Source organism: Malaya genurostris, chromosome 3, assembly GCF_030247185.1.
Source record: "Malaya genurostris strain Urasoe2022 chromosome 3, Malgen_1.1, whole genome shotgun sequence".
NCBI classification, from domain to species: Eukaryota; Metazoa; Arthropoda; class Insecta; order Diptera; family Culicidae; genus Malaya; species Malaya genurostris.
Genome location: NC_080572.1, coordinates 289,736,560 through 289,751,011, shown reverse-complemented (window position 1 = coordinate 289,751,011; position 14,452 = coordinate 289,736,560). Strand labels below are relative to the sequence as shown.

Here is a 14,452-nt window from a genome sequence, read left to right as displayed (position 1 = left end):
AATAAACGATTTAATAATAATAATAATAAATTCGCTCGTTGTAACTAATCCTATTGTATCTCATCTTCTCCTCTCTTCATCGTTCTTCTCCTATCTTTTCGAACACTAATTAGATCTAGGCGTCGGTTCTAACCACGTTTCGTTCGCCAACTCTCATTCACCGCTCCTTCCTTCTACCTCTTCTTTTAAAGCATATTTCTTTTCTTCTCTAGTGTTAATGCAAAATCACCATCGTTTACCCGATGGGTTTAGTGTCATCTAATTACTATCGAGTTTGTTAGCTAAGGTTAGTTTTAATTGATAGTATTGAGTAAATACATGTATCAGTTGGATTGTTGTAATCTGTTGATATAAACCATTAGGAGGTTTTATGCCTGCTGGAGTGAGAGATTATTATTTTAGCCCAATTGGGCTTTTTCCTGCTCCAAATAAACAAATAAAGATGAAATCAGTTGTGATTTATTTTATGTACGAGATCAGTGATCTTAAGATCAGCAGTGTTCGGTGGTTTTCCCAGCCCTGTTAATAACTAATGAACTAATTCCAAAAAAGGATTGTAATACCAATGATCTGCATGATGAAAAACATCAAATCGTAAAACAATTTTATCAGCCTCAAAATGGAGTCTCAATACGAAACGAATTGATAAATGCAACAACCATTCGATGATATCATCGGAATTGGAAACCGTCCAATTGCAAGTAGAATGAACTTGAGAAATAAAAGTGGTAAATCAGATGAGGCTCATCTTCATTCATTTCATTGTACCGGAAGGATCCATAGAAAACAGGAACATGAACACGAACAATTTTCCGATGGCGATAAGTGGACCATCACCCACTTTAAGCGGGGAAACAACATTCGATAATTAAACCCATTGATTCCGATTGGAAATCATAATTCTCCTGACACACAACACGCAACCAAATGGAGCTTCCCGGTGAATCACCATCGTCCTCCTATTCATGAAAGCCCCAACAGCAGCAACAGCCGAGTGAACCGTCCCGGACGAACTATCGAGCAAAACAAACAGCAAAGGATGACGATGGTGAGGGTGATCTCCCCCAACTCCTTCCGGGAGGCGTGCCTCGACCGAGGAAATGGGAAAGGCGAGAAGCAGCACAAAAAAAATCAATGGCACCATGCAACGAATCATAATTACATGGGAGTGCTCGGTCGGCCAGAAAGGACAACTCGGGGGCATGACCCTTTTGTACACACACAACATGAGGAATCAGAAAGCTTGCAATGGCATGATGCCCGCAGTCACGCACTCGTACTTCAATTTTCAACAGCAGAAGCAGTAATAGAACTTACTAATTCGGACTAGTTTTCATGTTTTACCTACCGCTGTTTCATGTTTTGGGTTGATTTAAAATGCTACTACCGGTGCACTCACTGCCGTTCACTTTGTTTCGCATTAAACGCGTGTGAAATGCCAATGTCCAGGGTATGGAAATTTCCCCGAAAAGATTTTTTTTTCTCCCTTCTCGTTTGGCGCGCCCGAGCCGTCTGAATAATTGCCTCCAGGCGCCAGCACGATTCAGCGAACCGTAATCCTTAGCAGAACGGTCTGGCCTCGACTCCAGTGACGATATCCCGTCGTTTGTCGTGTTACTTCACCGCACCGTCGACTAGCACCAGCAGCTTTACATTGCGACAAAACATGAAAAAAAAATATTGATCTGTTTGGATTCTGCTGCTGCTGCTGCCTACTGTGATGGGTCGCAATCACAGTTACTATTGTTGCACACTGGAATTTCCTTACTTCAATACACTTCCAATTCCACTTTCATGCCACGTACACTTTACACTTTCCACTCTACTGGACAAACGAATGCACCATTTTCAGTTGATTTCCTTCTTGATTACGGCAACCGAAGCGAAATGCGAGTTTTCCGAACCATTATCACAGGAGGAGAAGAAAATTGTGACAGTTCCGGAGAGGCAGACAGGCACCTCTTCGGACAACTGTTTTCACTGTGTTTTCACACACCTAGAGCCCGATGGCAACTGGTGACGGCGGTACCTACTGCTACTGCTTGCTTTCATTCATGGCTCTCGCACTTTCCGCGGAAAAAGGAGCTTTTTTCTGGTACTCAAAAGTGCCACTGCTGAATTAACACAATTCACAATCAGCTGCCCGACGCGTTGCAGTTTTTACTGCATCACCTGTGCGCCGTCACAGCCAACTACGCTCCCGTGGTTTTTTCTATTCTTCTTCGTTCTTTCACTCCGCTGTCAGATTTGACGCTTTCCATCAACATTCCCAACTATCACAACACCGGGAACCAGGATAGCCTTACTATTGGGCAAAGTTTTTCACATTGTTGATGACTAGAACCGGATCAGTGATGGAAGGTGCCAAAAAAAAATGAAAACTATATCTTGTAGTACAACTACCCGATTCATAAGCACCAACACACGGACACATTTGATAATGGGGAAACTCGTCTCGCGGAGCACCAAAGAAACAGCAAATCTCTCGTCCGGTGCGGCTCCACGAACCCGACTGGTCTTCTGAGCTGTTCTGTGCCTGTTCGAATGTAAAGTAAGTATTACAGAATGATTCCCCTCTGTACTCGCACAGGGGGGAACAGAGCGTGTTGCGAAACTTCCGCTCTCTAGCAGTAGTTGTAGAATTATTGTGCTCTCTCTTGGCTCTTTAGAACTGCTCTCCTTCCATATTAGACACCGGGAGAATAATAGACGGCAAGTTCAAGAACGCTGGCGGAGCTTTCGAGAGCTTTCGAGAACATTGGGCCAAAATTTCTGGATTTGGTTTTAAACTGATTGTTTTTTTTTAATATGGAAAATTCCACTTAAAAGTGATATCTTTTTAACAACAAATGCGCGCTATTCTAAATTTTCATTGTTTCCAGAGTCCCATTCAAGTGGTGTTAGACAAGAAAGCGGAAAGAGCATTGCGATAGCAAACATGAGACAGACAGCGAGTTTGTTTTTATTACAATTCGAAACATACCAACGCGATCGAATTTTACTCTCTTGCTTATTATGATACGGGGCTTCTCACTAAAAATTAGAAGTATTCACAGTAAAAATTTCTCGTTTGTCAAGCAATTTGTAGCAAACGAACTGAAAAGTGCTGGTATCGTACGCTCGAGAATCATCTACGAGAAATACTGCGTATTGTTTTGTCGTGAATACGACTTACTTTACTATGGAGCGCCTTTTCAAAATTTACCCTCTGAGAGAGTGATAAGTTTTTGATCGTGAATATCTCTTGTTGTATCTAACGAATCAACATAATTTATGCTACATGCCATCGGAAATATGATCACAATTTAATTTTCGGGTGGTACTTATTGAAGACCATACATACTTTTTGAAAAACCATAACTCCGAAACAACTCAATAGATTACCATACTTAACTTGGCACATGTTATTATTGCTGTTCATAGGTTGCTATAAGGATATTTTAGGGGGGCGGAGCAACAGTAAGTGTTTGGTAACAGGGGGAATTTGAGGCAAAATGTTTCGGCAGGCACAAATATTTATAACCACTAAGAGATGGTCGTAAGGATATTTATACGCGTGAAGAAATAGCAAGTGTCGTTAATAAAGAAGCTAAAGTTAAATTGTTTGTACATATCGGTAAAGCTCCATAGCAACACAGTAAATTATCCCGAAACTTGGCACAGGTGCTGGACAAGACAATTTAAATTTTCAATTTAGTTAGTTAGTATCAATAATAATATTGAATTAAGTATAAGAAAATGTGTCATTTGGATGATTGTAATCTGTTGATGCAAAAGATGAGGAGGTTTTATGCCTGTTGGAGAGCAATTCCACTGGGGTTTTCGCTACTCCTAATTAAATAAACAAATAAACGAAAGATTAAGTTCTACCCATTCTTGTACAAAGTGAATTTTGAAAAGATGCCCCAATAGTAAAGTAAAACGTGTTCACGTCAGAAAGTGTTGACCTTTCACAATACTTTCCGTCTTCAACGACAAGTTCTTCTATTTTTTTACGTTTTGTTTCGGCTGTTGAGATTTGAACATTTTCGATCTTGAAAAATCACCATAGGGATTTCCGAAATCGAAAATTTTTGGATTCTAAATGTCTTATTAAATGAATTATATGAAAGGTCGATATTTAGTGTCATCACGAGAATAAAACAATATTTTTTAAAACCCACTTTTTGTGGTCATTTAGGGGTTAGCCAAATTTTGTGCTAGGGCACATAACCGTTTTTATTAGTTTTACGTTTCGTCTTTGACTCATCAGTGCAGAGCAGTTCAAACTTTTTGTGACTTCAAGAAAATTTAAAAATTCCGTATTTGAAAAAAAAATTCAATGCAAAAAAGCATAGAATTTCATGAAACGTCAAGATTTAGTGTCATCTAAGAAAAAATTCTTTCAAATCGACTTTCTGGGACTTCAATAAAATTTGACATTCCCAAAATCGAAAACAAAAATTCGTTGGAAAATTTTTAAAATTTCATGAAACGAGATGAAATTTAGTATCATCTCTAAAACAAATATTTTTTTTTGGAAAAATAAAAATCGACTATCTGAGACTTGAATAAAATTTTAAAATTCCGAAATTGAAAAAAAAAATCGATGCCAAAAGCCATCTCGAAATTTCGAAAACAAAAATTCGTTGGAAAAATTTTAAAATTTCATGAAACGAGATGAAATTTAGTATCATCTCTAAAAAAATATTTTTTTTTTGGAAAAATAAAAATCGACTATCTGAGACTTGAATAAAATTTTAAAATTCCGAAATTGAAAAAAAAAAATCGATGCCAAAAGCCATCTCGAAATTTTTTTTTTTCAAAATATACTTTCTGGGAATAAAACTACAAAATTCCGAAAACGAAAACCAATTTTTCTAAGCTAAAAGTCTTAGAATTTTATGAAACATCGTAATTTAATGTCATCTCGAAAACATTTTTTTTGCGAAAAAATCGACTTTCTCAGACTTGAAAAAATTTGAGATTTTCGAAATCACTAAATTGTTCGATGCCAAAAGTCTTAGAATTTCATATAACATCGAAATTTAGTGTTTCGTCGACTAAATTTATTTTTTAAATTCGACTTTCTTGGACTTTAATAAAATTTGAGTTTTCCAAAAGAGCCAAAAGGGTTAGAATTTCATGAAACGTCGAGATTTAGTGTCATCTCTAAAAAATATTTTTTTGATAAAATAGAATTTCTGGAACTTTAATACAATTTGAGATTTTCGAAATGGTAAAAAAAAAAAATTTCGACGCCAAAAGTCTTAGAATTTTATAAAACGTCGAGATTTTGTGTCATTTCGAAAACATTTTTTTATTTTGAAAAAAAAAACGACTTTCTGGGACTTCAATGAAATTTAAGATTAGAAAATAGAAAAAAAGGCGGATGGACAATGTCAGAGAAATAACTGGATGTCGTGAGTATGAAAAAAATAGCTGGCACGCTTCATTCACACTTCCGAATACCAGTAATTTGATCGATTGTGTGAATTGTGCAATCTTTCCTTTTTTCAATAATAATAATAATAATAATAATAATAATAATAATAATAATAATAATAATAATAATAATAATAATAATAATAACAGTAATAATAAAAATAATAATAATAATAATAATTATAATAAAATTTAGTATAAATAATTGAAGTAATAAAAGCCAAAATAATCATAATAATAGTAACGATATTTATCATTATTACTTCATAATTAGCATTGAAAGCTCTGGCACGAATTCAAAGTATAGAAAAATCATCAATTATAATTACAATAATATCTTATGATTGTTAGTATTATTATTATTTCATATTTATTATAACTTTCTTGAAGAACAAACAACATCAGAAGTATGTTCAAGATAAGCAAACAAAACGTTATAATCAATAACTATATTAAAAAAATATGTCGGACATGATAAAAAAATAGCATAAACTTACCATGTCGGATTACAATCAAAACCGAATTTGAATCCAGCTCACTCCAAACACTTTTTAAGCAAATGTGGATTTTCAGCGGTTTTAAGAAATTCTATCCAACATTTGAATCTGTATTTTTCCGAACTCGAAAAAAAATTCGATGTCAGAAGTCAGAAGTTTTCGATGTCATCTCGAAAACAATTTTTTTTTGAAAAATTCGATTTTCTGAGATTCAAGATTTTTATTTGAGATTTCCGAAATCGAAAAAAAATTGTCAATGCTAAAAGTCTTAGAATTTCATTAAACGTCGAGATTTAGTATAATATCGAAAAAATAAATTTTGTTTTGGGAAAAATCGACTTTCTGGGATTTAAATAAAATTTGAGATTTCCGAAATCAAAAAACAATTTTTTGATACCGAAAGTCTTAGAATTCATAAAACGTCGAGATTCAGTGTCATTTCGAAAAATTTCTTTTGAATTTTTCTAGGACTTGAATTAAATTTGAGATCTTTGAAATCGAAAAAAGAGTTTTCGATGCCAAGAGTCTTAGAATTTCATGAAACGTCAAGATTTAGTGTCACATAGGAAACATTTTTTTGTTTAGAAAATCGAATTTCTGGGACTTAAATATAATTTGAGATTTCCGAAATAGAAAAAAAAATTAGATAAAACTTAAGATTTCCGAAATCGAAAAAAAGTGTCATCTCGAAAATTTTTTTTTGAAAAAACTTTCGAAATCGAAAATTTAATTTTCGATGTCAAAAGTTTTACAATTTCATAAAGCGTCGAGATTTAGTGTTTTCTCGAATATTTTTTTTTAAATTAAATTTGAGATTTCTGAAATCGAAAAAAAAAATTGATGTCCAAAGTTTTAGAATTTCTTGAAATGTCGAAATTTATCGTCATCTTGAAAAATTTTTTTTTTTGAAAAATCCACTTCCAGGGACTTCAATAAAATTAGAAAATTCCGAAACCAATTTTACGATACTACTCGATAATTTTCGATTTCGTAGAACTTCATGAAACGCCGAGAGTTAGTGTCATTTTGAAAACATTTTTTTTAAAGAATCGACTTTCTGAGACTTTAATAAAATTTGATAATGAGATCTTTGATGAGAAAAGTTTTAGAATTTCACGAAACGTCGAGATTTAGTGTCATCTAAAAATAAACGATATTTTTCAAAATCGACTCTGGAACGTTTTTTAAAATTCCAAAATCGAAAAAAAAATTTCGATGCAAAAAATCTTAGGATTTCATGAAACGTCGAGATTTAGTGTCTTTTTGAACTAGGACTTGAATTAAATTTGAGATTCTCGAAATCTAAAAAAGAGTTTTCGATACCAAAAGTCTCAGAATTTCATGAAACGTCAAGATTTAGTGTCACATAGGAAATTTTTTTTTTTGATAAAATCGACTTTCTGGGACCTAAATAAAATTTGAGATTTCCAAAATCGCAGGAAAAATTTTTAGATGCCAAACTTTTTAGAATTTAATGAAACGTCAAGTTTGGTGTCATTTCGATTTTTTTTTATTTTTTTCGACTTTCTGGGATTTAAATAAAATTTGAGATTTCCGAAAACGAAAAAAAAAACATTTTCATGCCAATTTTTTTAGAATTTCAACGTTGAGATTTTGTGTCAATTCGATAAAACATTTTTTTTTTTAAATCGACTTTCTGAGACTTGAATAAAATTGGAGATCGCCGAAATGGAAAAAAATTTCGATGCCAAAAGTCTTAGAATCTCATGAAACGTCGGAATTTAGTGTCATCTCGAGAAAAAAAAACAATATTTTTTGAAATCGACTTTTTGGGACTTCAAGAAAGTTTGAAAATTCCAAAATTGTAAAAAAAAATCGATGCTTAGTGTCTTACCATTTCATAAAACTTTCAAGACTTTCTGAGACTTGAATAAAATTTGAGATTTCCGAAAACGAGAAAATAATTTTTTATGCCAAAAGCCTTAGAATTTCATAAAACGTCAAGATTTAGTCACCTTAATTTAAAAAAAATCGAATTTCTGGGACTTGAATTAAACTTGAGGAAAACAAAAATTGATTCCGAAAGTCTTGAAATTTTTATGAAACGTTGAGTTTTCATGTCATCTCGACAAACCTTTTTTTTGAACGATTCACTTTCTGGGACTAAAATTTGAGATTTCTGAAATCAAAAAAAAAAAAATTGATGTCCAAAGTTTTAAAATTTCTTGAAATGTCGAAATTTATCGTCATCTCAAAAAATATTTTTTTGACAAATCGACTTTCTGAGACTTAGAAAATTCCGTAAACGAAAACCAATTTTTCGATACTAAAATGTCGTAGAATTTCATGAAACGCCGAGAGTTAGTGTCATTTCAAAAACATTTTTTTAAAGAATCGTCTTTTTGAGACTTTAATAAAATTTGATATTGAGTCTTCGAATTTCATGAAATTTCGACCTCCTGGGACTTAAACAAAATTTGAGATTTCTTTCTTTCGTAGAAAATTTTATGAAACGTCGAGATGCATTGCCATTGGCTGAGAGTATAATCTCGTAAATGATTTTTTGAGACTATTCAAACGGCAGAGACTATTTTAATGTCACCAGGTGGATTGAGGCTTTCTGTTTTAGATAAGCATCATTCTTCTCATACAAAAAGACAACGCAAATGTCAAGCGCTGGGTTTGAGAAATGATGCCGAGCTGTGACATAAACGCTGAAACATGCTTTTGTGAACTACTCGAATCAGTCTGGATAAATTTGGTGTAAAAAATTGAGTCCAAATTAGGGACAGAAATTATTCTAATAAAACCTAGTGGTGTAATGATGCCTTTCTCATTATAGTTATGTTTTCGAAAACATCACTAGAAAAGTCTATCAAGATTTTTTTTCAAATTAAAAAAAAATCAAAAACTTTCTTTAGTAAAAAATACCACCACCTTTTTAATTTGGGAACAGTTGTGTCAAGGTAATATAGATTTAAATGTGGCAACTCTGCACATTATACAAAATTAAACAAAGCAAGCTGTGTGCTAGGCGGTGGCGTTTTCTGCATCCTTACCAGCATGTACCGATGCGTACCGATATTGCATCATGCATGTATGACAGTTTGAAAGTTTTGATACTTTTTGCCCTATAACTTCGGAACCGAAAGTCGGATCTGGATGAAATTGCACAGCATCTGAGAGTTTCAATTTGAATCATGATTTGTGAAAATCGGTTTAACCGTTGCTGAGAAATCGAAGTGAGTGCCGGTTTTGGAGCTTTTCTTCGCTACTATCGGTGCTTCCGGAAGCAGAAACCGAGGACTATTAGTCCCAAAGTAGATTTATATATCTGCTAACTAACAAATCTGCCAACTAGATGAATTTACTAGTGAGTTTTATTAAAATGTGCACCTCGTTTCGCCTTTGCTTGTGGAAAAATACTCATGAAATTGAAAATTTTCGCTAATCGCTCTGAAATACCAGAACCGGAAGTCGGATCTGGGTCAAATTCTCGAGGGCTTTTTTAAGAATTTCAAGACCTTTTATTTGCATCTTAGTTTGTAAAAATCGGTTGAGAAACTTCCGAGAAAATTGAGTGCGCATTTTCTCATAGATTTGCACATATTGCCTTGTTATTCCGGAACCGGAAGTCAGATCGGGATAAAATTCAATAGCGATCTATGGGACCATTCGGCCTTTCATTCATATCTAAGTTTGTGAAAATCAATCGTGCCATCTCTGAGAAATGTGGGAGACATTTTTTTTTCATTTTTTTAGGTGCATATCACCCTGTAATTCCGGTACCGGACACACAGACATTTGTCGAGCTGAGTCGAATGGTATATGACACCCTCCGGCCCTCCGCGCCTCGGTACAAAAGTCGGTTTTCACAGTGATTGCATAACTTTTCTATATGAGAAAGGCAAAAAGGTAAAACGTATTTTAATGAGACTGTCTCGATGAAAGAAAATGGCATTATCACACCAGTAGGTGGATTAGGAATAGTTTTTTTTGTTGGAAACTGCAGAAACTACCATCGAAAAATACTTCCCAGAAGGCAACCCGATAAGGTAACGCGAAACACATCGTTGATGCTTTGCACACACCGGTTGAATATTATACTGTATCACTGCTTGCTGCTGAAATCATCATTTTTGCGAATTTTTTCCAGAACTATCGTTTAATAAAATAAATTCAAATAATTGCATGATAAAAAGCATCATTGGACAAAACATTTTGTAATTTTTTCATGGAACAATATTGAGAAATAAGTCGGTGAAGAGATATTTTTAAGGACGCTTCATAAAAATCAGAAAAGTGTGTGCAAAATTTGAACAAAATTGGTGCAGTAGTTTTTGAATGACGATGGACACGGACTTTCAAAACCTGCTTTCGAGGAAAACGCGTTTAAAGGTTTTTGTCTATAAAATCGAAGGAAACAATTAATTACTCCAGGAAGCCCGTAGGGTTTAACATTTTCAAAAAATCATATTTTTTCTTTTATAATTTATTATAACGAAACATTTCAAGAATGTTTTGTCAAGTTTTAAAGTCAACCGAAGTAGAAATCACGTGGCTCGCTGTGCGTATTACTTTTCTCTCCATGCTCTCTCACAAATGTGCAAAATGATTCTCGATGTAGCCGGGTGGCCAAGAAAGTTTAGATATTTTCGGTTACAAGTTGGACTACATTACATAAAATTTTTGTGAAATGTTCAAGCCTATTGGAACGAAAATAAAAAATAAAAAACCAGACCCCAACGTTTTCCTTTTCGTTGTTTGTTACTTTGTGGAGGTTTAACAGCTACAAGATGGCGGATTTTTTCGTGAAAAATCGTAGTTTTCAGTTTGAACAACCACCAAAAATTTAAAAAAAATTTAAAAAAATCAAACAGAAACGTTGGGGTTTAGGAAAACTTCTACTCTAACTATGCTGCGTTCGTTTGTTCACTTCTGATTAGTCTGCGCTGAGATACAGTGGACACCGCAAATCATGATTTTTAAGAAGCGTTCTCGAAAATACCTCTTCACCGACTTATTTCTCAATATTTAACCACGAAAATATTACAAATGTTGTTCGAATGATGCTTTTTATCATGCAAAAAATTTGAATTTATTTTGTTGAACGATAATTCTGGAAAAAATTCGCGAAAATGATGATTTTGGCATTAAAAATGCCTTACTCTTCACTATATGGGGTCGGGTGTCAATTAAAAGTTTCAAAAATAGTCGCGTAACCTTTTTGTGTCATAATTTTGAACGTTAATAGCTCGGTCATTTGTTGATGGATTGTTATAATTTAACAACCAATCGATCCGGAAACTTTTAACTTAAACATGTATGACGACGTCGTTTCAGTATTTCAATAGCATACTATTGAAAAAATGGTTGAAATCGACCTATGTTTTCATCCACCAATCCCTGTTGTAGAAAATGACGTCAACTTCTTGTTCGGCATAGGAGGCTTTGCGTCATGCATAAAAAACAGCGTATCGTTCTGCGTAGTATGAAGAGAAATCTATAAATATAGGCTGCACAATATTTTTTCGCCTAGTTGATGTTTGACTGTGAATGAAACAAGTAGCTTGTCCAGGGTGCTGATGACTGGATTGTATATGCGTTCACTTGCTGGATTGTCGCTTTTGCATTATGTGTTGGTGAAATTTCCTGTTGTCTGCAACACCGTGTTCGCTTGAGTATCTTATAGTAACTCAGTCATTTGTTGATGGATTTATTTAATTCAAAAACCAATCGATTCGGAAACATTTAACTTCATTTGAATATTTCAATTGCATACCATTGAAAAATTGGTTTAAATTAAGTATTTTATTTTGGTTCTCTGGTAACTATCAGGCCAATTTAAAATTATCGGCGATAGATTTTTCGGATCTAATTTGCAGCGCTTGTTGCTCGATGATTTGTTAATGGATTTCCCTAATTTAAATGATTCCAAAACTTCAATATTGTAAGCTTAAAAATGTTTTAATTTGTCAACGGATCGGTTTGCATACTTAAATCTTCATTCCCATACGAACAAAACGTTACAATGTGACTGAACAAGTTGTTGTCCCTCCAGGAATTAAACGCTTCAAATGATTCAAAATTAAATTCTGAAACTTATCTAAAAGCGGCCTCCTCGGTTTAGTAGTATAAATGAGTTCCACAGGCTCACATATACAGTACAATTAGATGCAATATCGTATAGTTTCAAAGATAAACTCAAGGTAAGCTTACCTGCGATTTTACATGTATCGTTTGAATAGGAACCCTCGTAGAATTTGGTTAACCGCCAGTTTTAGTTCAATTATTATTTGCTTCAAAACAATAAGCGTCTGATGACTACACGCGTTGTAACTATGACAATGTTCATTCATGTGTTAATAACATCAAGTTACAATATGAACAAAATTTCGGAATTTTGTTGCGTATCCATTCCGTATATTCCTAATATGCCAAAGCGAAAATCAATGTAAGTAACTAAATATTTTATGTTTTCTTCCTCGTATTGTTGCCATATTATTCACCGACGCTTTCCGAAGATTATCGACGATTTTGAAGAAGGAATAATAATACTACACTATTACTGGGTTTACTGGTACAACATTTTCGTTAAAATAAATAAAATCTTCTCTTGGATCGATTAACTGTTTATAAAATTAATAAGTTTGTACGTTTCTCGAAAATTAATATCATAAAATAAAATAGTTTCATTTGTTCAGGTTTAAATCTTTAGGTTGTTTGTATCTAAAATTGAGCTTTCAAGTAACTTTGCATTCATCATAATTGACTTCTAGTTAAAGGACGTTATTCAAAAACTTGACAATGTAAAAATTTGTAGAAAGGGATCAAAATTGAATAGAATCAATTATCAAGAAAGAATCTAATTGTCAATTTTATCATTCGCTAACAATCTAAGCGCTTAAACTAGAGCAAGTTTGTAGTTATTCAATTGAATAAGTTTTTAGTTTAGTGTATCATCATCATTATCATCTTTATTTTTGTATTAATTATGAAGACCCTAGAAACGTTACATTTTTAATGTTATTATGCTCGGTCGTGTCTTGAATACAACCCTCTAATTTTTTTTCATCGTTTAGACCCTACCCTCTCCCTTAAGCCGACTTTATTTCTTTTTTCTATGGTGCCGCCATAGAAGCGTCAAAATAGCCCTCTAAATCACTGGCCTCTGCCCTTAATATCACAAATCTGGTTCTGATTACTTTAACCAACCGGCTTCTTGTTCCGTTTGCTGTGGTTCCACGCTGATTTTATTTTGCTTTATTTGATTCGGGAGTCCACTAATTTCATGCAACATTGCAATAGTCTAAAAAATTATTTATGGAATTTTCCATGATAAATTCCACCAAGAACAGTAGAAATCTCGGGTCTCAACATAAATATATATACTAAATAAATGTGCTCAAAAAAGTCAAAATACAACCAGTAGATTATTATCAAAACAAAAACAAAAAAAACTACCAACGAACTGTTTTACTGTACCACACAAAAAACGATAATGTATTTCTATGGTTTTAGGATAATCTCATTGATACATCATCCTTCATAAGCTTGGCTTACGTTAGGTAGCTGAAGACATTCACCACTAGTCGATAAGAAGAATATGAATTCAAACGATTCGGTTGCAATAAACCAACAATAGCGCAGTGACAGTCAAGTTTCATCAATGCTGGAATGTTCTCCAATTTCTTAGATAGCGATTAATGAACTGAACGAAAATAGAAGGAAAAAAAACATTAGCAACGCAGCGCCTACCAAGTTTTGATAAGGACACATGACACTTGCAAGACATACGAGAGAAAAACATCGAGAAAAAAAAAGATTTTTCTTTTCCCTCAGTACACTTACACATTCAAGCACGCGAATTGTCGTAATCGTTTACTGTGTCATTAGCGGGCCAATTTGTTTCGAGACGAGTTTTTTCAGTTAATCAGAAAATAATTGCTCTTCACTCGTTTTTTTTTAACACAGCACAATTGTCGCCACCAAACGGAAATAATTAGCACGTTCTCTGCCGTGTTCGGTGCCTAATAACAGCTCTCACATTTAGTCGCGGTTGTGTTTATTTTATTGTTTATTTTCATTACTAGTATGACTCCGTAGCCGTAAGCCAGTACCGCAAAGTACCGTACCGAAGGGAAAACCCATACTGAGCTATAAACGATAGTGCGGAGCGCTTTTCTTTGGCCCATCTCCATCTCCGATGACAGATAACGAACCAAAGTTTCCACGGTTGCCGGTCAAATTAGTTTTCAACGTTCAATGTGGGATACGCGTTCCAAAGTTAGGTCTATTTTCTTTAAAACAGTGGTAATAATCCGAGAGGGAATTCCTAAAGCTTCAGAGGCAATTCGGTCTTCAAGTTTTTATTTGAAAAAAAAACGGGATGAAAACCGGACCACCAATCGATACCCAGAACATTGGCAACTCTGAAAGTGGCACATATTTTTTACACTGAAGAGAGGTCTCTCTTATGTGTTCCCGTATTCTGTGGTTCGGGAAAAAGACATGCGCATGGTGAAGTGCTTTGGCGAATTTCCCACACAAAGGCACGTGTTTTCCGCCCG

At 34.1% G+C, this 14,452-nt stretch overlaps 1 protein-coding gene across 5 annotated transcripts in view; it reads right to left on the bottom strand.

Annotated features, from left to right (window-relative positions):
• The window catches only part of LOC131436935 (multiple C2 and transmembrane domain-containing protein), a 131,877-nt gene extending 117,855 nt beyond the window's left edge, over positions 1-14,022 (bottom strand). For 2 of the 5 annotated variants that reach the window (XM_058605935.1, XM_058605936.1), the window contains exon 1: positions 1,349-2,523. The gene's annotated coding sequence lies outside the window, so the exon portion shown is untranslated. Of the gene's footprint in view, positions 1-1,348; positions 2,524-12,101; positions 12,439-13,733 lie in introns of those variants that run through there. The other 3 variants (XM_058605932.1, XM_058605933.1, XM_058605934.1) reach the window with 3 other exon arrangements.
• Between the last annotated feature and the right edge of the window lie 430 nt (positions 14,023-14,452).